A 27,898-nucleotide genomic window follows, 5' to 3' on the forward strand; every position below is an offset into this window, starting at 1 on the left:
ATTAAATTACCTCCCAGAAAATGCTTAATTCTTTCATTGAGTAGGTAACTCACATATTTATTTCTTTTAAAAACAGACTGGCTCTTGAGACTGGGGTTGTGGCTCAGTGATAGAGCACTTGCCTGGCATGTGTAAGGCCCTGGATTTGATCCTCAGCACCACATATAAATAAACAAATAAAGCAAAAAATCCATTGGCAACTAAAAAATGTTAAAAAAAAAAAAACCAGACTGGCTCTTAAATAGGAATGATACCATGCAACAGCAGTTTTAAAGTTTCTTGCTGAGAATGGCCACATACAGATTTTTACTACTTGAATTAAAAATAGACAACCAAAGCTGAGAAATAACTGTATTTTTCTAAGTAAAGTTAAGATGATTAGTGTGAACTACTTTGTTCCAGCAAGAATTTTTGCTACTTCACTGGTTTTGTACTATTATAGCATTGTGGTTTGTATGACATTTAGATATTTGGGTTTGAAATGTTAAAACCCTATGTTCAATCACACTTTAATCCAGGAGTTTTTAAAATACTTCCCACAAATCATAATGCAAGTCTGCCAGACAGTTAATTGGCTTGTTATTTGCATCAAATGGAAAAGATGGAACATTATTTTTAAAAATGTTCACATCTAACAAACTGTTCATGTGATTATAAATTAGTACAACCACTATGAAAATCAGTATGGAAGTTCCCCAAAACACTAGGAATAGAACCATCATATAACCCAGGTATGCCACTCTTCAGTACATAGTCAAAAGAATTAAAATCAATATACTACAGTGATACATGCATACCCATGTTTACAGCAGCACAATTCACAATAGCCAAATTATGGAACCAGCCTCAGTATCCATCAACAGATGAATGGATAAAGAAAATGTGATACACACACACACACACACACACACACACACACACACACACACATACACGATGAAGCTTTATTCAGCCATAAAGAAGAATGAAATTATGTTATATATAGGAAAATGGATGGAACTTGAGATTCAGAAAGTCAAGGGTCATATGTTTTCTTTCACATGTGGAAACAAAAGAGAAAAAAGAAAAAAAAAGTGGGGATCTTATGGAAATAGAAAAGAAACTTATAGAATAGGGAAAGGAACTAGTGGGAGGGAGGAAGACAGGCAAAAGGGAGGTACTAGAAAATGAAATTAACCAAATTATGTGTATGTACAAATATGTAACAACAAAGCTCACTATTATGTACAATTATGATGTACCAATTTTAAAAATATCTAAAGTAATCTTTACATCTATGTAGATAGAACATAATTTGTGGCCTACAGACAAGGAAATAGGAAGACTTTTATTCTTTTCTTTTTTGGTAACAGGGATTGAATCCAGTGGTGCTTCCCCAGACCTTTGAATTTTTTTTTTTTTAATTTTGGGGCAGGGTTTTACTAATTTGCTTAGGACCTCACTGAGTAGCTGAGGCTGGCCTAGAACTTCCAATCCTCCTGCCTCAGCCTCCCAAGTCACTGGGGTTACAGGAATATACCACGGTGCCAGGATAGAAAAACTTTTCTTGCTCCTTCTGCTCAACTTTAGTAACTCTGGAAAGGCTTCAAAGTTATTACAAAGGTTCTAAAAATCCATATGTTCCCTCCAAATAGACTGATGGTTGTATTAAAAAAAGGATTCTCATCTTCACAGAAGTTGGAAAACACTCCCTAGTCCCCCTTTTACTTTTGCTCTGTCTGCCTCTTGAGGAGGATTGAAGAATGCAAAAAGAGAATAGCCAGAAGTAGAGGTGGGAGGATGGTAAAGTGGGGTCTACTGCCATTCTCATTAACCAGAAGACATAGAATGAAGTGGAAGCTGGAATGCCATTTCTCCCTGTTTTACTGAACTGTCATGTCCTTGAGGAAAGAATGGAACCATTATATGGAAAATAACTATATTTTATCTGAATTTTTATGATGTGTTCCTCAAAATAACTGGGAAGATGAGGAGGGTTTTTGAATAAGGTGGATCTTTAAATTACAATATTTCCCAAACCAGGACAATATCAAACTGAAAAATAATCAATTCCCAGTCAAAATGGTACAATAAATTAATGTTTCAACTCATTCTACATGTTCTAACACATGGTAATAGTAGATAAAATAGAAGAGATAAAACTCAAAGACCATTGTAGGGCTCAAAAAACAAAACAATATCATTGTGGACCAGAAACAATAGAAATGCAAAGTTGTGAGCAGGGATAGAGCTGCAGCCTATTAAGCTATAGATTTTAAAGCAGCTAGCAGAAACTGCAAATTTACTTCTTATGAAATATGTGGGTTAAAATGGTCTACCTAAGATGGAGACCAAAGCCCGCCTTGTTACTGGAAGTCAGAAATTGAGGCAGAACTAACTTGACCAACCATCCTGGTTTTTCCAGGACTCACACTGTTTCAGCAATGACAATCTCAAGTCCCCCCAAACTCTCAATTTTAGGCAAACAGCTATGGTTGTTCACCAGATTCTCCTCAGACCCATGAAAGAAGGCTAAATAAAACTTCTGTAGATACACTGCCTGGGCTATGTATTTATGGGAAGCTATAAGCTCAGAAAGGCAAAAGGACCAAAGAAAACTGTCACAACAGCAGCTGAGATGAAACACAAGCCAACTCAGGTACTGGATTGGGTAGTTTCCTAATATAGATAAGACACAGGCATCCTCTAAAGCCATTTTAAGAACAGGTTCTGAACTAGGGTGTGGAATGGGGATAAGAAAAGATGGAAACATTCATTGAACTTAAGAAAAAATGATAACCAAAGAATCTCCCAATCAAAGTGATTGTGCAAATCAAAATTCCAAAACATATAATAAGTTAAATGCTAAAAAAAAAGAGACATAATCAGTGATGGAATAACTGGCAATGCACCTAGCTTTCTTGCTATTAAAAATGACAAAAATAGACAAAAATGTATAGAAGACTATTTTGAGAAGATGAACAACAAGCAGTATAGGACTGAGATCCCTGAGAGAAATAAAACAATTCAGTCTATTTCCACAACTGCCCCAGATTTCTGCCTGGAGGCACTCTGGATTTATACACAGAGGGAGAACCCAAGGAAAGCACAGCAGTTTTGCTGAACTTAGAAACAATACCAGAAAGGAGAAAGCAATGAAGAGACAGAGCTCTGGAGATCCGTGTGAGGATTATCTTGAATCTCTGAATACTAAGATGCATATGAATAAAGTACAATTACATAAAGATAGGCAAAGAACAACTTCTGGGAGAATAACTCTCAGAGAAAGACGTACTGGGAGTTGAGACTTAAGCAACACTTTCAGACAGTGGCAAATATTTGAGTTATAAACAGTGGAAAATGTCTTAAAAATGTGAATGCTAAGAGATAATTCTCCATTGCATTTCTGAATGTCTTATGACAGGTTTTAATCCGAGTCTACCTTTCTAAGGATGTTTGTATAGCCAATAGCTTTTAGAAGGTATAGTGTCACCCTCCTGAACAGAGGGCAGATTTGTTTCCTGAGCAGGATAACAAAAGAGGATGGCTTTCCAGGGTGAAGTCTGGCAGATCTGCAAGCAGCTACTTCATAAGATAAGAAGTTTCCTAAGTTCAGGGTTCCTAAGAAGTGATAGACCCCCCACTATATAAGTAATATTCACCTGGACCCCACTCTGTACTGTTCCCATGGGGACTTGGGATAAAGGAGAACCAATGAGAAGATGAAGTCTATGTCAACTGCTGTGCTGTAAGTAATGTTTCTTTGTATCTTACTCAGGAGTCTCAGATCTTCTGTCAACATCTGTGAAACTGTGGCAAGGTCATCTGCTGTCTTATACACAGGGAAAAAGCTCAGGTCTTAAAGAGTCCATGACTTGACAAAGCATTTAATAAGAACTTTAAAAGGCCATACTATAAAACTATAGTTAAAATAGCTCTAGAATAAGATTTTTTTTTAAAACAAAGAGAGTGAGAGAGGGAGAGAATTTTTAATATTTTATTATTTTTTTAAGTTATTGGTGGACACAACATCTTTGTTGGTATGTGGTGCTGAGGATCAAACCCGGGCCGCACACATGCCAGGCAAGTGCGCTACCGCTTGAGCCACATCCCCAGCCCCTAGAATAAGAATTTTTTAAACATTGGTTGGTAAATTCAGCCCACAGGCCAAATCCAACCACACCCCTAGTTTTATATGGCTTACAAAGAAGTATTTTTTGTTTGTTTGTTTTTCAAACTTTTAAAGGGGAAGGAAGAAAAGGAAGGATAAGTGTGCAAAAGAGACTATAGTGCCTATAGTGTCATACTTACTATCTGACCCTTTAAAGAAAAGCTTTGTCTTGTTTTGTTTAGAATCATCTTAATGAAGCATAAAACAAGGTTGAAGGGATTGGGCTGATCTTCAAGTAAATTAACTGGTTGCTGGAACTGAACACTCCAAACACTCCTAGAAGGAAGATAAGAAAATGTAGACATACAACAGTGTGGTAATCACAATATCCAGCACCAATAAAAGATTATTAGACATATAAAGAAGCAAGGAAACATAACCCATAACCAGAATAAAGTCAGTCAATACAGATTCAGAATTATAGAGATGGTAGAATAAATAGGGGGAAAAAACACACCAAAACTTTAAAACAGCTCTAACATTTAGAATGTAATGGAAAACATGAAAAATGTGGAAACAAATAAGGTATCTCAATAGACAGTAAAAGAACAACAAAAAGAACCATATATAACTTTTAAAGCTGAAAAATACATTACTTGAAATAAGAAATTCACTGGATGGGTTTAGTAATAGCAAATTAGGCACTACAGATGTGGATGTGTGAACTTGAAAAATGGGCAATGGAAATTATACAACAAATTATACAATACAAATTATACCCAGAGGAGAAACAAAACAAAACAAAAAACCCCCAAAGCCTCAGTGACCCATGGACAACATCAATGGGTCCAACAAATGTGCAATTAATTCATAAGAAATGAGAAAGAATGGGGCAGAAAAAATATTTGAAGAAATAGTGGTTGAAATGTTCACAAATTTGATAAAGACTATAAACTCATACATACAAAAACTCAATGATTTCTGAGTGGGATATCAACAGGACCTCATCAAAGCATGTCACACTTAAGTTGCTGAAATCCAGTGATAAAGAGACATCTTAAAAGTAGCTAAAGAAAAAAAAGGGCATATTACATTGTTATGATTCGAATATAATCTCACGTGTGAGATAATGCAAGAATGTTCAGAGGTGAAATGATTATTTTATGAAGAGTTGTGACCTAATCAGTGCATTAATCCGCTGATAGGGATTAACAGGGTGTTAACTATAGGCAAATAGGGTGTGGCTAGAGGAGGTGGGTAGGTCAATGAGTGCCTTTGGAGTTTCTATTTTGTCCCTAGTGAGGAGAGTTCTCGGCTTCCTAGTTGTCATGTCCTGACCTGTTTTCCTTTGCCACACTCTTTCTCCATATGTTCTTACTTATCTTGGACTCAGCTTTGGAGTTGGCCATCCATGGATGGAGACCTCTGAAACTGGAGCCACATAAACTTATCCTTCTCTAATTGTCATTGTCAGGTCTTTTAATCACAGCAATGAAAAAGCTGACTAAAATATATGTGCAGGGAAAAAAAGAAAGACTGTTGATTTTTGAACAGAAACAAAGCAAGCAAGGATACAAGTATTGAAAGAAAAAAAAATCAACTTAGAATTCTTTATCCAAGTAAATACACTTTTTAAAAAAGAAAATAAATGAAACAAACAAAAAACCCTTAAAAAATGAAGGCAAAAGAAAGATCCTTTCAAACAAACAAAAGTGAGAATTTTTCATCAATAGACCTGTATTATAAGAAATCATAAAATAAATTCTTCAGGCTAAAGAAAATATCACTTAAAAAATAAAATATATATACATAAGGAATTAAACACTGTAAATGGTATGTATGTGGGCAAATACTAAACTTTTTGGCATTTCTTAATTTCTTTAAAGACAATTGATTATTGGGGCTGGGATAGTAGCTTAGTGGCAGAGTGTTTGCCTAGCATATGAGAGGCACTGGGTTTGATCTTTAACACCACATAAAAACAAACAAATAAAATAAAGACGTACTATTCATCTATAACTAAAAAAAAAAAACAATTGATTATTTAAAACAAAAATAATTATAATGTAGGTATATAAAATATATATAGAAATAAAATGCCTGACAACAATAATACAAAGGACAGGAGGGGGAGAAATGCAAGTATACTGTTATGAGGTATAATACTGAAGGTAGAATGTGATAAGTTAAAGATCCATGTTGTAAACTCTACCCCATTAAAAAAATTTAAAGAAGCACAGCTAATAAACTGAGAAGATAAAATGAATCCCTATCACCACCAAAAAAAAAAAAAAAAAAGATGGAAAAAAGAAGAAAAATAAAAGAGGAGATAAAAAGAAAAGGAATAGCAAGATGGCAGACAAACCCAAGCAATATCAGCAATTACATTAATCACAAATGGACTAAGCACACCAATTAAAAGGCAGAGATGTCACTGTAACCTATCAATATACAATTTAAAAATAAAGAGAGATGATTAAAAGTAAAAGGATAGGAAAAGATATGTAAAACAAACACTGATCAGAAGAAAACTCAAGTGGCTACATTAATAGGCTAAGTAGACATTAGGTTAAAGCACATTACCAGAAATAAAGGAAATTTCATATGACAAAAAAGATGATCATCAGGAAGAAAAAACAATTCTAAGTATGTATCCATTTAATAGAGCTTCATGAAGTAAAAACTTACACAACTGAAGGGACATGTAGGCAAATTCACAAGAGTAGAGATCTCAACTCCTCTGTGATTGATAAAAGAATTCATAGGATAACTAGATGAAAAATCAACAAAGATACATAAGACTTTCATAATACTAGACACTATATAGAGCACTCCTTCCCACAAATGCCAGATTATTTATTTATTTTTTTAAAGGGAACATGGAACATTCATTAAGAAAAACTATCTGCTAGGCCACTGAGCAAGTCTCAAAAAACTTAAAAGTACGTGAACTATAAAAATATGATTTCTGACCATAAAATGCAATTAAATTAGAAATCAATAAAAATATATGTATAAAATTCCAAAATATTTCAAAATTAAGCAACATATTTTTAAAGTTACGCATAGAGCAGAGAATAAGTTACCAGAAAAGTCACAGGAAAATATTTTAAAATAAACAATAATGAAAATACAACATATCAAAATTTAAATGTAAAAAAATTGTAATACAATTAAAGCTACATATACAGAGAAACTTTTAGCAGATCATCTTTGACTAGGGAGAGATCACACACACAACAAGTATAAATATCCGAATGTCTAAGTTGAATTTAGAAAACTTTAATAGTGAACAAATGAAAGTATAAAAGTTCATAACACATTAACATATATACTTTTTTTAGGGTGAATTCCTCTTAAGTGATATAAGAGTCAAAATTCCGGGCAGAGAAATGTCTATACAGAATCAATTGAAGATTAAACTGTATTTAACATATGACTATAAAACAAAATGGGTGATAAAAACATATTCAATCTGTATGACTAATGCTCCTGAGTCACTTTCCAGTTACACTATCATAAAGATAGAATACTTACTATTTTCCAGAATTATACCAGTAATATAGGAAGGGGGGAAAAAGGGAGGAAAAAATCCCAACCACTCATGGATCTTACTTGGGGTAGGAGATTTGGGGAAGACAGACTATAAACAATTAACATGTAAAAATATGTATAGTGTTTCACAACTTGGAGAAAAGTATAATGGAAAACAGAACAGGAGAGATGGGGAGAGTTATAATTTGTTTTCATTTTTTAATTTTATGTTAAAAAAAATTTCCCCCCCAGTGCTGGGGACCTCATGCATACCAGGTCACCTCTTTGCCACTGAACTATACCCTCGCCTGCAAACTAAAATTTTGAAGAGTGGGCAGGAAAGGCTTCTTGATAAGGTGATGTCTGAGGGAAGATCAAAAGTAAAGGAATAAGCCATGTGAAAATCTGGGGCAAGTGGTGGAAGTATGCCTGGGTGTTCAAGGAAAAACAAAGAAGGCAGTGTGACTCTGCAGGAAGAGTCAAAGGAGTAGGGATTTCACGTGTGTGTGTGTGTGTGTGTGTGTGTGTGTCAGGGATTGAACCCAGGGCCTTAGGCATTCAACCAGCTGAGCTAATATATATATATCCCTGGACCGGGACTTCATTTTTAGTAAATTTGAAGCCTCAGAGGGTTCTGAGTAGAGAGGTAACAAGACCTTCCTAGACTTTAACAGAAGCATTCTGGCTGTTGTTTATGAGAGGGAGAGGGAGAAAAGGGAGGGGGAGGGGGAGAAATATGAATATGAAAGAAAACTAGTGAGGAGCCTACTGAAAGAATATAGATAGAAGTGAGAATTGTATCTACCAAGGTGGTTTGTAGTTCATTCAAATGGGAATGATCCAACAGGAGAGGGAATATGATGCAAGAAGTGGAGAAAGTGACTATCTTGGAGTACAAGAAATGATGGGATGTCCACCAAAGTTTCATGTGTTAAAGGCTTGATCCCTCATACAGTAAGGTTCTGAGATGGGGTTTCAGGAAGTGATTGGATCATCAGGGCTCTGACCTCATAAGTGGATTAATCTGTTGATAGACTAATAATTTGTTGGCATGTGTTCGTGTACAAATATGTAATAACAAATCCTACCATTATGCACAACTCTAATGCTGCAATTTAAAAAAATGGGAAAAAATAATTTGATAGCAGTAGTGGGAGGTAGTGGAAACTATAGGAGATGGGACCTAGTTCAAGGATTGGGTCACAGAGTGCATGCCTCCAAAGGAGTGTATCACCCCTTCCTTGCACCCTCTCTCTTGGCTTCCTGACCACCATGGAGTAAGCAGCTCTACTCTGCAACATGCTCCTACCATGATGTTCTGCTGCACACAACTGTGGAGCCAAGCAACTATCTGCTGAAATGAAATCATGAGCCAAACAAAATCTTTCCTCTTCTAAGCTGATTTTCTCAGGTATCTTGTTACAGTGATGGAAATCTGACTAGCCCAGGAAACTAGTGTACAAGATGGATGGATATAGAGCTAGGAACATTTCATTTACAGGAATAGGAAAAAAGAGAATAAGGCACAGACATAGATAGGTGACTGCAAGTGTTTGTGTTGGAATGGTGGTCTGTGGAAGCTCTTTTCTGATCTTATTTCCCAGGGAAATAGGAGGCAAGGGCTGAAAAGGAAGATGGAAGGGGTGGGGGTTATATTGATGGCTTGAGAAAGAGAAAGTATAAAGCAGTGAATTAGGAGAATTAATAGATTAGATTTACCATGGTTGGTCTTTTCAACCCAAGATACATTTGAAATAGTTCTCTAACATCTACATATATTAAGAAGTAATTCTCAATATCTCTTCATCTTTATTAAGCATATGCTACTTCTGAGAGTGAGCCAATCATGCCCTCTACTAAAGGTTGATGTGCCTCAAAATGTATAGCTAAGTGAGTGCAAATTTATAGCTTCCTTGTACATTTGCAGAACTAAGGTTCTGTTTTGAATTCCTTGCTTCTTACAAGACTACCTTCAAAAAAGAACCAGAGCATTATAAATTTAAATGAGCTTATTATTATGTGTATTTCCCATTTACCCTAAGATTACTGCTGAAGTGAAAACCTTAAGGAGAAAATTAATGTCATGGAGGGGAAAATGCTTACTGTAAGAGGTGGGAATATTAGAAATGTTTTCAAAAAGATCTTGAAGCAGTGGCACACGCCTGTAATCCCAGCAACTTGGAATGCTGAGGAGGGTCACAAGTTTGAGGCAAGCCTCAGCAACTTATTGATATCCTGTATCAAAATAAAAAATAAAAAACCACTGGGAATGTAGCTCAGTGGTAAAGTGCCTTAGGCTCAATCTGCAGTACAAAAAACAAAAAAAAGAATATAGACAAACAGACCAAGAAACTTTCTAATGATAATCTCATATGGAAACCTTTGGTGGTGAAACGTGATCATTATTATCCAAACTACATGTATGAAGACATGAATTGGTGTGAATCTACTTTGTATACAACTAGAGATACGAAAAATTGTGCTCTATATATGTAATAAGAATTGTAATGCATTCTGCTGTAGTACATAAATAAAATAAAAAGAAAAAGTAAAGTGAAAAAACTCCAAAGTATATTGCTAATCCAAGAAAAAAAAAAAAAAAGAATGGTGGTTCCCCCCCCCCCCACATAGCTGGTAGGTATCATCTAATAAAATAATCTCAAATCAATATGGATGTAAATTGTGTCATAAATATGCTATACATCAAAATTAAAAATCCATAAAACCTTTATGCATCTCATGGAGTGATAAGGAGACCAATTACCATTTTATGTTTTTTTAATTGATGCAACTCAGGAAAACAGAAAAGCAATCTTGATGTTTTAGAAGACTTGAACAGTGTGTTGTTTCTTCTAAAATATCTTATTCTCTTAAACCTTTGTATTTGAGAAAAATGAATTCATACCTAAATTACAACATTACTGAACTACACTTGTTTGTGTATATATTTTTCCAGAATACAAATCTTCTATAAATGTCTCACCATCCAAAATCCTTCTATTATAGAACTTTAGGCAGGTGTTCCAAGTCAGGAATCTCCTGAACCTAACAACATGATGATTCAAAGAATCATGACAGACACATTTTTAACAAATAATGTAATGGTGTTTCCCTGTGTATGAGCACATGTGGGGTGGTGGATTACTATTTAAGAGAATTAAGCCAGTTCCCATAAATAATTATTGCTTATGTATGGGAATGAGATGTTAAAAAATAATCATTATACATATTCAAAATCAACCAGGCTTAATATACTCTAATTTTTTTTTTTTGTGGTGGGGAGGTATGAATAAAGCAAAATACCAAACTAACTCATTGGTTCCTAGCAAACATTTAAGGGTCTAAAAATTCTATTCTGATCATTCTTAAAAACAGAGGAAAGCAGTTATAATTCTTAGAACTGTTTTTTTTCACTTGGTTCAAGTTTTGGTTTTCAATGGCTTTATGCAATTTTTCACTCAGGCAAAAGTTCATGCAGTCATTCTCAGGAAAGTTTAACTTTTTCCAGATCTAGGTAAGTTAAAAAATATTGACTGAAGGTGAATAATACAAAGTGTTCAAATTAAGTCTGATCCATGATCACAAAGGCCACAGGTTTGTGCATGTAATGAAGGAGGCTTGTCCTCTGAAGAACTTTTTCAATAGGTTAAGAATGTATATCAAAAAGAAACCTGTATCCCTTGACTAATACATTATAAATGAATGAAACATTATGGGGTGGGGGTGACTGGATTTTAACTAAAACTGTTTTAAAGGGTCATTCATATTTTCAGCCCATTCTACCTCCTGAAATAAGAATTTTATAACTTACATGATTTATTATTTATTCTAAATTTGTCTTTTCACTCTTTTACAGAAGGGAAATTTAACTATAAAACATATTCTGGTCATAATGCCTCTGGTACAAGATATTCCTAATGAATACGTTTTAAAAATAGTAGCTAAAATAAGCTCTTTTTGTTTTAGTCACAGATTCTAATCATCTCAGCAATTCTTGCCCCTCATTTGCACATATAATTGGAGGATGACTGGGTTACTGCTACATTCCAAATTTCATTCTGCTACCATCAACTATGCTCAAACTTTCAGGGACTCAGATTGTAATTTCTTTGCCTTCTAATAATAGAGGGCATATTTATTTTGTGGGAAAGGAGAGGGGACAGCGTGTCATATTGACTTTTTAAAAATAGTTAATCCTAAAGCCTTATTTGCACCATTAATATCAATTTGAAGTTAAAAATAATAAAACCCAAGGACACTTAGGCCAAATAACTTCTCTTGAGTTGTGCTTGTCCGACTCTTGAAGAAAACAGCCTGGGTTTGCCTCTCCCTTGTGTTTGAGAACTCTGTTGTCGTTCTGCTTCATGGGTGCTTTTACAATCCAATACAATCATTTTTAGGTTATCCTACTTTTGACACTTTCAATGTTCACCCTTCTACTCTCTGAAATGTTGTTTATTTCTTAATTATAAAATACATAAATATATTCTTCTAAACAAAAACTAAGATCTCCTTAAAAGCATTTCCCCCAATTCTAGCCCCCTCCTTAAATGTAATTGCCATTATGATTTTGAAGTACATTCTTTCAAAACATGTTCTAGGCATTTATATAACCCATAGACACACATAAACATTTATACATCCATAAAATTTGTGAAAAACATATATTGTTTCTTTTTCATTTAAAATTTATTAAGTATACCATACCATGTATTGAGGGATAACAATTTTCAAAAATGTTTGGTAGACTTTTTAAAAAAGTATAAATAGCAAAATTAGTATAAATGCAAAATTTTTTACTTACTTTTTAGCATGAATTTTGATAGTCCCATGAGTTTTGATAAATGCATAGTCATGAAACCACCACCACCACAATCAAGAAATAAAACACTTCTATTACCCACAAAAATTTGTGTCTAATTTTAGTTAAAGGCACTTACCCCTTCTGCAGCAATCATTCATCTGTGTTCTAGTTTCGCTTTTCCCACAAAGCTATGTAAGTGGAATCATACATTTGCCTGAAAAGTCTGGCTTCTTTCACTTAGCCTAGCACACTTGCAATTTATCCATGATGTTCCATATGTTGGTCGTCTGGTTCTTTTTATTGCTCAGTATTACTGTTTTATGGATATAGATTGTATAATGTTGATACATTCATCAGTTGAAGGGCAACAGCGTTGTTCCTAGTGTTTTTTGATTATGAATAAAGTAGCTATAAATATTGACTTTCAGGTTTTGGGGTAAGTATGTAGGAGATGGAATACTATTGGAAAACATCTTTGTTAATGGCTGCATTGTACTTTGGGACTTGAATCAAAATATCAAATAAACTCTGACAATGAGGATTCAGTGAACACAATGTTGGTCAGTGCTATGGAATTTGTTTTTAACTAAATCCTTGCAATTACTATTATTATTATTTGCAGTGCTGGGACTGACCCAAGGCCTCCCACATGCTAGGAAAACACTACCACAGAGCTATATCCCCAATCCCCAAATCCCTATAAAAGACATTTTAGTTACTTCTAATTTCCTTATCATAAACAATGAATTTTTTTAATTGCTTCAGTTCAATCTTTACTGATCATCTGTTATCGGTGTACCATTTTCCTAGAGGTTTTCAAGGAAAAATGTGAACATTTAAGCAATAGTATGTTTGGGAGAGCTGCCTATCTCTAGGGTATTATGTTGCAGGTTTAATGTGAGAAACATAAGATCATCTTTCATATTCCCAGGCTGGTGGTTTTCAAACTTCAGCGTATACCACAATGACCTATAGGGCTTGTTAAACATACAGATTCCTGGACCCACTTCTGGTTCAGTAGGACTATCATGGTATCTAAGAATTTTCATTTTTAACAAGTTCTCAGGTGAAGTTAATGCCGCTGGTTCCAGGAATATACTTTGAGAACTACCTAAAGCTATTTTGGAGAATTTCTGAGCCTGATATCTTAAATTTGCATACTTCTTCATCTATTAGGAATTCAAAGATCTAGAAGTAGCAATGTTTGAAGTTAATGATGCAGAAGAAACTATATATGCCATTTCCTCTGAACAATCACTGGAGATCTCTAGTTTCTCAGGATTTTACTTTCATTACTGTGAAGTTATCTTGAGGCAGGTTCTTCCCTACTAGTTGGCACAGAACTTGTCCTCTGGCACTCTAAGCATCACCAGTAGCAACAGGAGGGGATTTGGGTGTGAACAGTTCTACCAAAATGGCAGAATTCTTAGTAGGAAGCTCAGGAGTTGCCTCTCTGGGTCAGAGGTGGTTGGGTGCTACAGTTTATCCCCAAATGGCCTGTGTATTAAAGGCTTGGTTTCTAGCCCATGATACTATTGAAAGGTGGTAGAGACTTTAGTAGGTGGGGCCTAATGGGAGGTTTTAGCACACGTCCTCAAAAGGACTGTGGGACTGGTATCTTCCTTGCTTTGGGGTCAGCAAGAGGTGAACAACTTGCTCCACCCACCATGTGCTACACTGGTGCCTTATCACAAGCCCTAAGGCAATGGAGCCAAGCAACCTTGGACTGAAACCTCGGAAACTGTTAGCCAAAATAAAACTTTTCTCTTTTTAAGATGATTATTTCAGATATTTTTTACAGTAACTAAAAGCTAACACACTGGGTGTATCTTGGCTGCAGGAACCTTATCAAAGTTCCAGAACATTCACCTGAGACTTTAGAAGAGCTGGATAGGTATGGAATGGGGAGAATGGAACATGTTTCCCCTGGATTTAGGATGTGTGTGTGTGGGGGGGTCTTGAGGTCATGAGCTAGCTCTGGTTGCTGCAAAAGCCAGGTCCCACAGGCAGAGGAGCCAGAGTTACTCTAAGTTGCTGGTGAGTGTAAAGCTAACTACAATAATAGCTTTGTGGTTTCCTTCCCTTAGCTACTCTGGTGGGTGGCTTCAATTAATAGATCCATTGTTTCATTCTCCTCATAGCAGGTTGAAATCCAGTTTCACCATTCACTAGCTCCATTGCTAACTAGTTCTTGGGAAATTTCCTCATCTGTAAAAGGAGGACAACATTCCCACCTCTTCAAGTTATTGTGAGGATGAATATAGTAACACATGTAAAATACCAGTTAGCATGGGAATTGATACACTGTAGTCTGCTCTTTATCTAATGGGAGTGTGGATCTATGGCAAAGTTGTATACCATGCTGCAGGAAGTTTCATTGACTCACAAAATTATGCCTGATTCTCTTTGGATATAAGAGTACTGACATGATTCCCTCTGGAAAATGAGCTAGCTTTGGGAGCCTGCTGTTAAGTCTCTCACAAGCATATGCAGTCTCTAGAGGTCATGTAAGATTGGAGCCTATATTAGTTGACAGGAAAATATCATGCCACACTAGCTTTTGAAACCATACAGGGTCTAGTATGACTATTCACTGTATGGAACTTTTTTCCGAGATAAAAGGAACAGGGCTGACTTATTTCAATCAAATTCATTTTACAGATTATCTTGGGAGGTTTTCAGTGACTTCCTAAGGATCACAGAACATTGTAATATTTAGGGTTCTTAATTCTGAATGATCTTGTTTTCATCTATTTTTTCTGAATCTTTCCCCTTTTGCTCTATCCATAGAACTTGTGTGTTATACAGATCTTTGTATTTTACATATGTGTCCCAAATGATGGGGAAATTCATTAACACAATTTTGTGTCTCAAAAGTCTTGCTTAGGAAAGGATTTTGGAAGAAGGGGAATTTAAGGACAAATTGGAAGAGTGAAAGCATAGGTTGACATGCCACAAGCAGTGCAACTCATCTTTCTCCATCTGTCATTCTGACATACTCTAAATGGTCGTACTGCTTAAACAGTTTCTTTATAAGCATTATTATTCCAATGACCTGATTTTAGCTTATTAGAAACTTAGTACCTATGTTTATATTTCAATTTTGTTTTACAGTTTTCGTGTTGTCTTAAGCATGTCTTACTTAGCCAGTGAATATGATTTTTCCCCTATGTCAGAAGCTTACTCAAGGAAAAAAATAATTAGAAGCCCACTTTTTAAAAGATCTGTATTACAATTATAAACTTAAATACATCACACTTATTTTATAAAAGAAGGCTTCCTTTTTGTTCCTTTATTTAAGAACTGAACTTTTAAAGCACAAAAACAAACTTCACTAGCAAAGGAAGTGATAATTTCAGAATGGTCCATACAGAGTTCACTACCATCCCCCCACACTTCCCACTGTCTTAAGTTCCTGCTTCTTTTCCTAAGAGAGCTAAGGACCCTCACAGACATGATCCCTGTTACAGGAGATCTTGAGTCCACAATACCTCTCATCAGAGGAAAATTTCAGAATGATATATACAGAGGACATTTCTTTCTCCTCACTGCCTTTTGTAAGTTCTTGCTACTTTTGATGGGAAAAATAAGGGCCTGTTGCAGGAGGGCTTAACTCCCCAATTCCTCGTCCCCATTCTTAGTAGAGGGGAAGATGGATGTTACTATCCCTAGTATTTTAGTTGCAAATGAGGCATTTTCTCATTGAAATAATGTGAAAAATGGTGAGTAGATTGTCTTTACTGTGATGAATTGGATAAGTTACTAAGAGCTGGTTCAAAAAGCTAACAGTCATTTTAACATCCTTTCTATGAGAAACATGTTTGTAGGTCCCAAAATAGGCTGACCACCAACAAGGTTTTCTATGATATGTTTGAAATACAACTTGTCATAGGATGGGAAATGGTAGGCTATTTAAAAATTTTTGACTTACACAAATTCTTTCAAGTATGCATTAAGCAACAAGCATTTCTTGAGTTCTGGAACATCTGCATAAAGAATCAGTAGTTAGGTACTACCCTCATGAAAAGCTCAAACATAGCTTGGGGGATCTAAACATACTATTTGTTTCACTTTTATATATGTTTGAAAATTTCCATAATAATAAAATGGTTTAAAAACCCTTTATATATGAATTTCAAAAGTCCCCAAAGAATCAACCTAGGACAAAATTGGGTGGCAATGTAAGAACCCCTAATAAGAAGTAAAAATTTGAATTTTTAATTGTACCCATAACAGTTAGCAAACAAGCTATCAATATAGAGAACATTTAAAACAATGCATCTTTTGGATTTTCCAAAACCTTTCATCATTGTTGCTCAGAATTAAGAATGTCTTTCAAATGCCTAGGTGTGACATTTAAAAAAAAATCATTATACAACATAAAATAAAACTAAACTGAAGGAGAGCGTCTTACTAAATTGGGGACAAATGAAAGATCTTCGTAAATCTCTGAAGAGATTTAGATTCTATTTTGCTTTAATCTTAACTAACATTAAGTGATTTAACTGGTGATTAGCATTTTCAAAAGCATACAAGAAAAATATATATTCTCATCGATTTTTTAAATAAACTGAACACTAATCATTTTTATATATTTCCATTTTATTTTCAAGTACTTTATTATGATTAATACAAAAAATTAAATTCATTTTTTAAAAAAGCATCTTTTTAGTACAGTTATCTCTTTAAAATGTAACTTCATAGAGGTCTATTAGGCTTTTTAAGGCATAATTTTATGAAATTTAGAGTTAAAGCATTTACTCTTTAGCTTTTTAGTCCCTAATAAATTTTCTATAACATACTTTCATATCTTTTACAAACAAAATATTTGAAAAAACCACAATGTCATGACATAAAAGAGAGCAATAATTGCAGTAGACAAAATAATAAATGAAATATGATATGCCTTCTGCTATGTACCTATGAGTTATACAGAATAATCATTACAGCAGATGTCCTTAGAGAACAAAGGCGAATAGGAAAGTAAAAAGGTTGGGGAAGGCATGGAAAATATTTTCTGTTATCTTCTACTGTGTGGTCTATTCTTTAAACAGAGAAAGGTCTCCTCAAGGGCAAGTCCTGTTTCAAATGTCCCTTTACCCTCCTGACTACAGAATAATGTGTTTGTGTAGTATATGATTACACCAGACAAGACTGTGAACACATGAGATTTACTCAATGATCCTATTCTGCTTCCTTTTAAAGATAAAGAATGCATTTCAGTTGATTGTGTATGAAACTACAGTAATTCCTTAGAAGGCTCTGTTCAAACACAGTAATACTACCTTATTTTAAAATATTAAGAGCAAAGTCATTTTCTTAGTCTTCATCTTTTTAGATAACATCAATTAATGCTTACATTTACTTTGCAAGAGAAAACATAACACAAGCAATTATTTTAAAATAGCTTTAATTCTTCTTTGTATAAGCAAAATGTCCCCATAAAACATTCATTTTTCAAAAACATTTATTTATATGTAAATAACTTTAAAAATCTGAGAAAGATATAAGAAACAACAATCAAAAACAATATAACCACCACCACAGCTCCTAACAGGAGACCAGACGAAGACACAGATCTCATTAAAACAAGCTGCTCACATTCCCACAATACAACTCCCTGGGAGGAATCTTGTCTTCTTTAACTTGGTGGGTGGCAGAGCCCATAGGAATTATTCAAACTATGAAAATCCCAAAGCATGGTCACCTAGGGGCAAATGAGACAGATATGGCTTGAGCATAATTATTTTCTTAAAGAGTTAAGAAAACAACCTTAAATGATAAAGGTTGCATGGGTTTCAACTTTGACAAGTAGATAATTGTGTATGTATTTACCAAACAACATTTTCTATCTAAGGAGGAAATTCACAATGTATACCACACCATTTTTCTTTAAAATAACATTCTCTAAGTCTCTTATATTTATTGATTATAGATATATTTAAGTGATATTTAAAATAGTTTAAAAAAAGCGCAAATATTTGAGGGCTTACTATCCGACAACTATATTGTACTAGTTATTTCACAAGGCTTGTTTCACTTACTCTGAACAATAAACCTATGAAGTAAGAATATTAGTCCTATTTTACAAATAAAAGCTAAGGCAGAAGGAAGTTAAATTAATTGACCAAGATCACACAACCAGAATTCAAAACCAGATCCTTATCTCCAGAGCTGTTACTTTTAATTTAGCTCTAGTTCTATAATATGAAATAAGATTTTTAACCCCATTATTATATAGAACTATTCCTCTAAGGCTATAAATTATTAGTTTGTTTGTGAACTTTCACTTCTCTGACTCGTTGTGACTGCTAGACTCTCAAGTCTTTGCCAATTAGTTTTCTGATTTCAACTGCCTTCCTGAACAGCCTGGACCCTAATCATTTCAATTATGCCTGAATCTTCTGCCCATGGCTCTCCTGAAGTCAAATAAAAGGGTCCCTGTAATAGAAATCTCTATTACTTCTTCCAACAAGTGAAACATTACTGCTGATTTAATCCAAGGGGGAAAAAAAAATCATGCTGCCTGTTTTTAACTGGGTATCCACTACAACTCGGCATCCAGAACAGCTGTTCCAATTTTTTTTTTCCAGGACTAAATCCCCCAGTATACTCTTGTATTCCTTTTCAGATTATTTCACCATGGATTGATTGATTGATTGATTGATTTATAAGGGGGGGGGGGAGAGAATATTTTTTAATATTTATGTTTCAGTTTTCGGTGGACACAACATCTTTATTTTTATGTGGTGCTGAGGATCGAACCCAACGCCCCGGAACATGCCAGGCGAGCGCGTTACCGCTTGAGCCACATCCCCAGCCCATGGATTTATTTTTAAAACTATCCAAAGTAGGGTTTTCAGATAAAATACAGGATACCCAGTTAAATTGGAATTTCAAATAATCAAGGAATACTGTGTAAGTATATACCAAATATCATTTCATAGAAATAGTCATTAAATAGTCAATTTATTTAAGATAAAACACAATATGTACCAAATATTGCGTGAGAGAGACATACTTAATACTAAAAAAGTATTCACTCTTTATCTAAAATTAAACTTTAACTAGATATCTAGTATTTTAATTTACTATATCAAATCAAATCAAATTCCCTTCTTTCCATTCCCAGAAGTGTCCTCCTTTTTAGAGGTTAATTCTCTGATCTATTGTCTTAGTCAGCTTTCCATCACTATAATTAAAAACCTGACTCAATTAATATACAAAGTTAAGAGGTTTATTTTGGCCCATAGTTATAGAGGTTCCAGTCTTAAGTTAGCAGCATCAATGCTTGTTAATATTCAGATTGCTAGGTCCCCACTCCTAGAGATTTAAATTCCAAAAGTTTGGGTTAGGTCCTGAGAATCTGCATTTCTACCAAGTTGTCAGGTGATACTGATCTTGCATCAGTGACCACACCTTGAGAACCACACTTCTAGTTCCATATTTCAAACTGTCAAACATTTTCCATAAGTCCATTCTTAAATATCATTTACAGTGTTGATTGGGGGTTTTGACCAAAAGTCCTAGGAACCAATTTGGGTCAACTATAGCAAAACCAAGAATTTATCAGGTAGCTCACAGAATCAGGTCAAGGTTAAGGTTGCAGAACCATGCTCCAAGTAAGAAATCACCCAGAAAAGAGACTACTTGACTGTAAGAGCATTACTTCTAAGTCTGAAGAAGTAAATTGAGTGTTTCTTAGGTTTTTGACACTCTCTGTTTAAATCCAAGCCAGAGTCACCTATCCATCCCCTGTTTGTACCTGAGGAATGATACAAAGAATTATGGTAAAAGTAGTCACAAAGGACTCCTTTTCTTTTCATACTGTCTTAGTTGAGGTACTCACAATCAAATAGGTGGATTACTACAACAGCCTCCTAACTGGTTTTCTTGCCCTTAAAAAAACATCTCCAGTTTGCTCTCCACATGATCTTCAGTTATCTCTTTAAGATATGACATTTTCTTCTTTGGCTGTTTGGTGCAGTATTATTATCTTAACTCATTTTGGATAATAAATTACTTTTATTTATATATAAGTAGTTGGGATAATTTTGCCTTAGCCAATTCAAAAATATAAAAGTAATTTCAGAGGGTAGGGAATACATGTCATTATAAAATAAGGACTTAATCCCCTACCACCCAGGCCAAGGTCAGAAGTGGAGTACTAAAATTTTGCATAAACACCCCTCTTAAAGCCTTTAAGATAGTAATGTCTTTAACTACACTGAAAACTCCCTCATGGCAAGAACCAAGTCCTCATTGTGTCCTCAGCACCAACACAGTTCCTCACACATATCAGATACTTAGAAATGAATCAAGTCTTCACCTCTTGGCCCTCACTACTTTGTATAAAATAGTCTTCAGTCTCTGCCTGCCTTTCTCCCCACCACCAAATCCCTCCTGTATACCACTCAATCAACTCAATCATCATTTCCTTCTCATAATATCTGGATTCCCCAATACATGCTTCCCAACTCTAAACTCTTCAGTATTCAAAACCTTCCATGACCTGGTTCTAATTCAATTTTCCTAGGTTTGCTCTCACTCCTCACACTGTCAATTAGTCTGGACAAATAAGGTTTAACACAATGTAAGCTTTTTGTGACCGTACTGGTTCCATTTTTTGGATTATGTTTGTCCCATGGTGTCTCCTCTACCCTGACTTCAAAGTCTAGTTAAGTTGCCATCTATCAGTGTTCTTAGTCTTTTTCAATCTATAACCCAGTAATCCGGGTTCTTGTTGATAATGCCCCCTCACACCTCATGCTCCTTAACTTCCTGGTTAAGAATCTTTCTATTAGAAGCTTTTATTAATTACTCCCCTGTTTGTATATATAACTTCATAATTAATTGAACACATTATCTTAAATTATCATGATATTATTTGTCCTATAGATTTTAAGGACCTTAAGGAGTTTTCTGTAGTTACTCTTATCTGCAAAAATCTTCTACAGTGCCTTATACACAGTAGATGATGAGCAAAATCTGTGGGGCAGATGAATAAATGGATGTATATAATACAGGGCTTGTATTTGGGACAGGTCTTTCCTCTTGAGGTAGTCAGTCAGTGGTTGTGCCAGGGATTTCTGAACTGCTATAATCAGTGGGTTCTAAGCTATGAAGTGAATCTAAATCAAAGACAATCAGGTTGAGCACAGATTTAAATGTCAGGAAGCCAAACACAAGCTTCGAGTAAAAAGATCCAAAGACTGAACCCAAGATGAAGCATCAGGTAGAAACACAAAAGAAATAATACTACTTGAATAACAGCTAAAGGAGATCTGGGATGGTAGAATTTTGGGGGCCCTGCACATAGCATATACTAAAGTGAGTGGGTTTGTTGGTAAAATGTGTGTCTAAGAATTAGAAGTTAGGTTGGCAGCCACTTATCATCTCTAGCAAGAAATTCATACATGAAAATAAAATATTTATAATAGCAAATATGGAGAAATTAAATAGAACCTGCTCTGAGATGTGGATGTAATTTGAATTCCATTTTCTTGCTTTTGCCCTGTCACCTAATTTGCTTCACACATTTGAACAAGTGCACATACAAATTCTAATGTATTTTATTTCTTTAACTTATACAGAAAAACATTTTAAAGAGATAATATCATAGCACCCAATTACAAATATAAAAACTCTTTTAACTTTTTTATTTCTTTTTTTGCTCTAGTTTTTAGTCTTTTGATCTACCCATTGGTAAAGCAGCAATAAGAACACTGTACCTAATCACCATTAATTTTTCTGCATTAACTATTCATAGACTAGAAACTTCTAAGAATATTTCACAAAGGTTAAAAAAACCACCTAATTAGAAGAAGTGAATATTTTATTTTTGAAAGCTCTCAAGCTACAAAACAGCTACAGTTACCTTACTCTATAAAACATTTGTTTGCCTGTCAGTCTGAGAGTTGGACTGAGCAGCTCTTTTGCCACACACAGTGTTTTCTTGCACTAATTAGCAGCAAGCATTATGGCAAAGACTAATGTCCACATGAAAAGCACAGGAAAATTCATTTAAAATCCTATTGTAAATGTGCAATAGTCCTCAGCATGACTTGTAAAATAAATTTTGTTATTTTGAACTAAATGTTGTTAAAATACAGTTTTAAATCACTTATTATACTTCCTGATATTACTAAAAGAAGGATAAACTCCTATATTAGTTTAAAAGTTAATATATTGGGCAAGCAACATGAAAGAATAGAAAGATCACTCACCAAGGAGGTAAGTGACTTGGATCCCTTAAGGGGCTTTACCCTATGGGGTCTTAGGCAAGTCATTTACTCTTGAGACTCAATTTGCTTATTGTAAAATCTAAAGCCTTAACAGTGGGTTTTAGCAGAAAGGCTACAATGGGCTTGCCTGTGGACATTTCTGACTTAATAGATGTAAGAAGTGGGGGCCTGGGGAACTATATCTTGACAACACCTCATAAATGATTGTGATACATATTACTGATTAAGACTCAATGGTCTAAATAATTTCTTGGATCTTTTGCAATTCTAAGAGTTTACGTTTTATATCAATGGAAATAATAGTTCCTAGCTTTCATCATTACTCTCTTCTTATTAATGAATAGGCATATTTTAGAAAATAGAGAGGTTGGGCTGGGGATGTGGCTCAAGCGGTAGCGCACTCGCCTGGCAAGCGTGCGGCCCGGGTTCGATCCTCAGCACCACATACCAACAAAGATGTTGTGTCCGCCGAGAACTAAAAAAATAAATATTAAAAATTCTCATTCTCTCTCTCTCTTTCTCCTCTCTCACTCTCTCTTTAAAAAAAAAAGAAAATAGAGAGGTTGCTTCTAAATTATGAATAATAGCTTATAGTTATTGAGCGTTTACCAGACTAAGGTATTAACTCATTTAAAATGTGTAATTCAATTCTCACAATAGCATGGTGAGGAAAGTACTAGTATTATCATCTTTATATTACACAGATAAGACAAATGAGGCACAGAAAGTAGCTTACCCAAAGTCACACAAGCAGGTAAGTAGGGAAATTGGGCTTGAGAGCCTAACCTCAACAATTATGCTATGCTGCCATTTAATAAATGACCTAAACATACAAACAGTACAGATCACTAATCTTCACCTAGGCAGCACAGCTTTCCCTGCTACTATAGGAAAAAAGAGAAGAGTGTGTTTTTAGGAAGTTGGGAAAAATAAGAATGGGACTAAAGGGACCTCAGCTTAAGGTCCCTGGTACTAAATTACAACTAGACTACCTGAATTTATAAAGTCTCTCTACATTCGTCACTATCTGTAAGACTGATTGTCTTCAATTGTCATTTCATCTCACATCTGGATATTTGACTGAACTTAAAAAACATTAGAAATGTATCTTATCAGATGAATTAGATCCCCAACGACAGGAAAATAAGCACAAAAGCTAACTTGATGGAGGGAGGGGAGAAATGATATTCTAAATGATTCAGACTATTTAATTAATTTAGGGCATTTGCAGGGAAATGGATGGCACTGGAGCAGATTATGCTAAGCGAAGTTAGCCAATCCCTAAAAAACAAATGCAGAATGTCTTCTCTGATATAAGGGAGGAGACTCAAAACAGTAGGAAGGAAGAGCATCAGAAGAAGATTACCATGAAACAAGGAAAAAAGGTGGGAGGGAAAGGGAGGGCGAAGGGGAATTGCACGGAAGACGGAAGGAGACCCTCATGGGTTCACAAAATATATATACAATGGTATGAGGGGGAAGAGAAGAAGAAAAAAGAGAGATAAGTGTCACAGTAGAATGGGTAGAGAATAGTGATGGGAGGGTAGGGGGGATAGGGAGGACAGCAGAATACAACTGACACTAGGATTGCTGTATGTATGTATATGGATGTATAACCAATGTGATCCTGCAATTTGTACACGTGGAAAAATGAGAATTCATACCCTATTTGAATCAAATGTATGATATGTCAAGATCATTGTATTGTCTTGAGCAACTAATAAAAATACAGACAATAAATATTAGCAAAAAACAAAAACCAAAAAACAATGAATGGGCTGGGTTGTGGCTCAGTGGTAGAGAACTCACCTAGCACATGTGAGGCCCTGGGTTCGATCCTCAGCAACCACATATAAATAAATAAATAAATAAAAGCAGAAAAAAAATTAGGGTACACAAAGGAGAATTACACTACATAATAACACTACACTTATGCATATAGCCTATGAAATGGGGATGGTAGAGAGTAATACATTACAAGATGTAACACTGCCCTCCAACAGCATGGAGAGAGAGAGGAATCTAGCTGAAGTTTGTGATCCTGAATTTATAGTTTTAAAAAGCCAATCTGCACTTCAGTCTTTTTTCCATCTGGGTACAATGAACAATCTGGGTGCAAGCATGCAGTTGGATTTGGTGTTTTGTTAGGCAAGTGTGATAGAAGAACAACATGGGAAGATGGTTGTGGCTCCCTGCAAGAAAGTAGTAACACTATTTAATATAGCTCACAGCAGGAGACAAAAGGAAGTGAAAACAGGAGAAGGTTATTATAGAGAAAAAGAGATGTCTATAGACTGTAGGTTCCAAGTCAGAGAAGTCAGAGAAAGGTAACAGAGTGACAGAGTAGGGAAGAACACTGGAGTGTTCTAAGTATGGTTGTACTGGGAAAACATTGATAAAGTAGGATGAAAGTTCTGGCCAAACAACTGAAATTTGCATTTATGAAGCTATAGGTGAAACAGACTGGATGTATGACAAGATCTAGGGTGTGGTAATAGAAGTAAGTGAATGAAGAGAAGCAGAGATCACTGGAGATGAGCCACGTCACAGAACTTCTAATTTGGGGAATACAAGGGAGAATTTATGACACAATACTTTGGCTTACAGGGTATAAGGTTCAGATAGTAGACACTAATACATCACATGGTATAACATCTCCTTCCCAGCAGCATTAGATGTCTACTTGGTGATGAATTCACTCAGGATGAGTGTAGGAATTAAAGAAGGAAGACTATAAGCCAAATGCCAAATTAAGTAATTTGTAATCAATTAAAAACTTTTGGATATGCTTAGTATAGAGGCACAGGTTAGAATGGGGATCCTCCTTTCTCTATGACCTTTCAGTGTAAAAATAGTTCTAATGCTGAAATAAGCAGCTGCTTAATAAAAACGAGTATTGTTTCCCTTCATTCATAAGACTAAATCTTTGTTCCACTTTTCAGATTTGGCAATTTTCATCCTGAGGCTAGATTTTCTCTGCTAAACATGAATGGAGAATGAAATCACCTGCTAATTCAGGCAAGAAAAATCTCAGCTCCTGCTCTTGTGAATTTGTGAAAATAAATTACAACTCAATTGCCCCAGTTCTGATTTGAAAACATCTGGTGAGACCATTGGGTGATTTCTACAACTTTTTTTTTTAAGTGTAAAAACAGATATAGAAAGGTTTTTTATAATCTTGAAAGAACAGGGTGGCATGTTATTTCCTGATAGGCTGGCCTTTACCCAAAGAACTCCACTTTCAACAAGCTAAACGTTGCTGTTACTGATGGCTTCAGAATATCACTGTCTGCCTAAGATAGTTGCATGTTTTATATGTGTCATTCAGAAGTGGCTAGATGGACACCATTTGCTTACCAAATGGTAAAATGCAGAGGGCAGGGAACAATTGTTTCTGTAGTACCAACCACAATATGTCTGGTACTATGCAAGGAAAAAAATGCAAAATATGATTCATAATGTTGAGAAACTTACAACTTATTGGTCAATTACATAATGCTTGAGACCAGAGCCATGTTTTTTTTCCTTTAAAAAAAAAATCACCCACAGCATCTAACACAGGACTTTAGAAATACTACTAAGTTAATAAAAAGCTAATAATACAAAATGCTTAGAAGTAATAAAATGCATTTTTAATATGAGAGATGAAAAAACAGTTGAGCTGGTATCATTATAATTTATGAAACCTTATGAATGGCTATAAAAATCTTGTTCCTATTCTAAGTTTATAATATTTTCATATTGCATATATACTGACATAAGAGGGTACCTCTTCCAACTCACTAAAATCCTTACGGAAGAAAAGAGTGAGAATCAGGTTTTGCTAGAGGCAGGAACAGGAAGTCAGGCTCCTGTGCAAGGGCATGCATCAAGGGTCATGGGGGAATGATCTGCATTCTTTCTCAGACAAGGAAATCAATCTTGAGCCTCTTAAGTATTCAAAACTATTGACCAAACTGTTATTGAAATGCTTTCCTTCTTAGTTTATTTGATCTCACATTATATTGTTATCCTTTCATACATTTATCAAATTATTAAGCACCTATTATGTACCAGCAACATGTTTCTCACTATTGCTTACCTGATTATTTTATTATCTCTTCTTTCTCAACACTACCACTCCTGCTCACCCCTCAGCTCTATTCTCTCTAATATATATATATTAGATATCTATCTATCTATCTATCTATCTATCTAACCCTTCAGAAACTGTCAATTCTCTGAGTATCTTAGAACATTTAGGCTAATATTTTCCAACCTATATTCTACACATCCATAAATATCCAGGCCAAATGGAAAAGCAGGCTAGAGGAATCTGCAAAGTCTTAAACTTTCTCCTCCTGCTACATCTCATTGGTGGTTCCTTTGGAGTCTCTTGGTAGCATTTTCTCTTCTAGGGAAGTACTAGGTTCTGAAAATTCTTGAGTGCTCTGGGTCTATCTTTTCACTCAATATGCTATACTTAAACAAATCCATCTACCTGTCTCTGATAATCATGAAGCTTAGGAATGAATTTCTAACTCATGTTTTTTCATGATTTGGATCTTCACTGAGCCTGGTACTCCTACTTTCATTTAGATAATTTCTCTTCCTCAAATCTAAAGTCATTTTCCTCAAAGAAACCTTTATTTGTCTCCCTAGACTACATTAGGCAATTATGCCATGGGTCTTTATTTACCCTGTCCTTTTAAGTAATCATCATTTCAAATAATCTGTTTAGTGGCTATATTGTTCATTAGAACAGGGGTCAGGTACACCATGATTCATGGATCAAATCCAGCCCAGAGCCTATTTTTAAAATACAGTTTTATTGGAAGCAGTGCATGGTGGAACATGTTTGTAATCCCAGCAACTTGGGAGGCTGAGGCAGGAGGATCACAATTTCGAAGCCAGCCTCAGCAACTAAGTGACCCTATCTCAAAAACAAAACAAAATATAGCCACAGTCTTGTTTATATATGGTCTATGAATAATGTTGCATCTCAACAGCAAAGTTAAGTACTTTTAAGAGAGACCACATGGCCTGGGAAGCTTAAAATATTCATTATCTGTCTGTTAATAGGAAGTTTGTTAACCTCTGCACTAGACCAGAAGCTCCAGAAGGCTAAAATTGTGCTTGTGTTTTTCACTTCTATATTCCCATCACTTAATATAAAGATAACAAATTGACTAACTGTATTTCAATCTCAAGCTTTAACCCATCTTGTTAGAGTGATACACACAGGAT

General features: G+C 35.1%; 1 long non-coding RNA gene across 1 annotated transcript in view; it reads right to left on the reverse strand.

The window, feature by feature from the left end:
- The window catches only part of LOC113187317 (uncharacterized), a 108,028-nt gene that overhangs the window by 69,821 nt on the left and 10,309 nt on the right, over positions 1-27,898 (reverse strand). The window lies entirely within an intron of this gene.

Source organism: Urocitellus parryii, chromosome 8 (assembly GCF_045843805.1).
Source record: "Urocitellus parryii isolate mUroPar1 chromosome 8, mUroPar1.hap1, whole genome shotgun sequence".
NCBI lineage: Eukaryota > Metazoa > Chordata > Mammalia > Rodentia > Sciuridae > Urocitellus > Urocitellus parryii.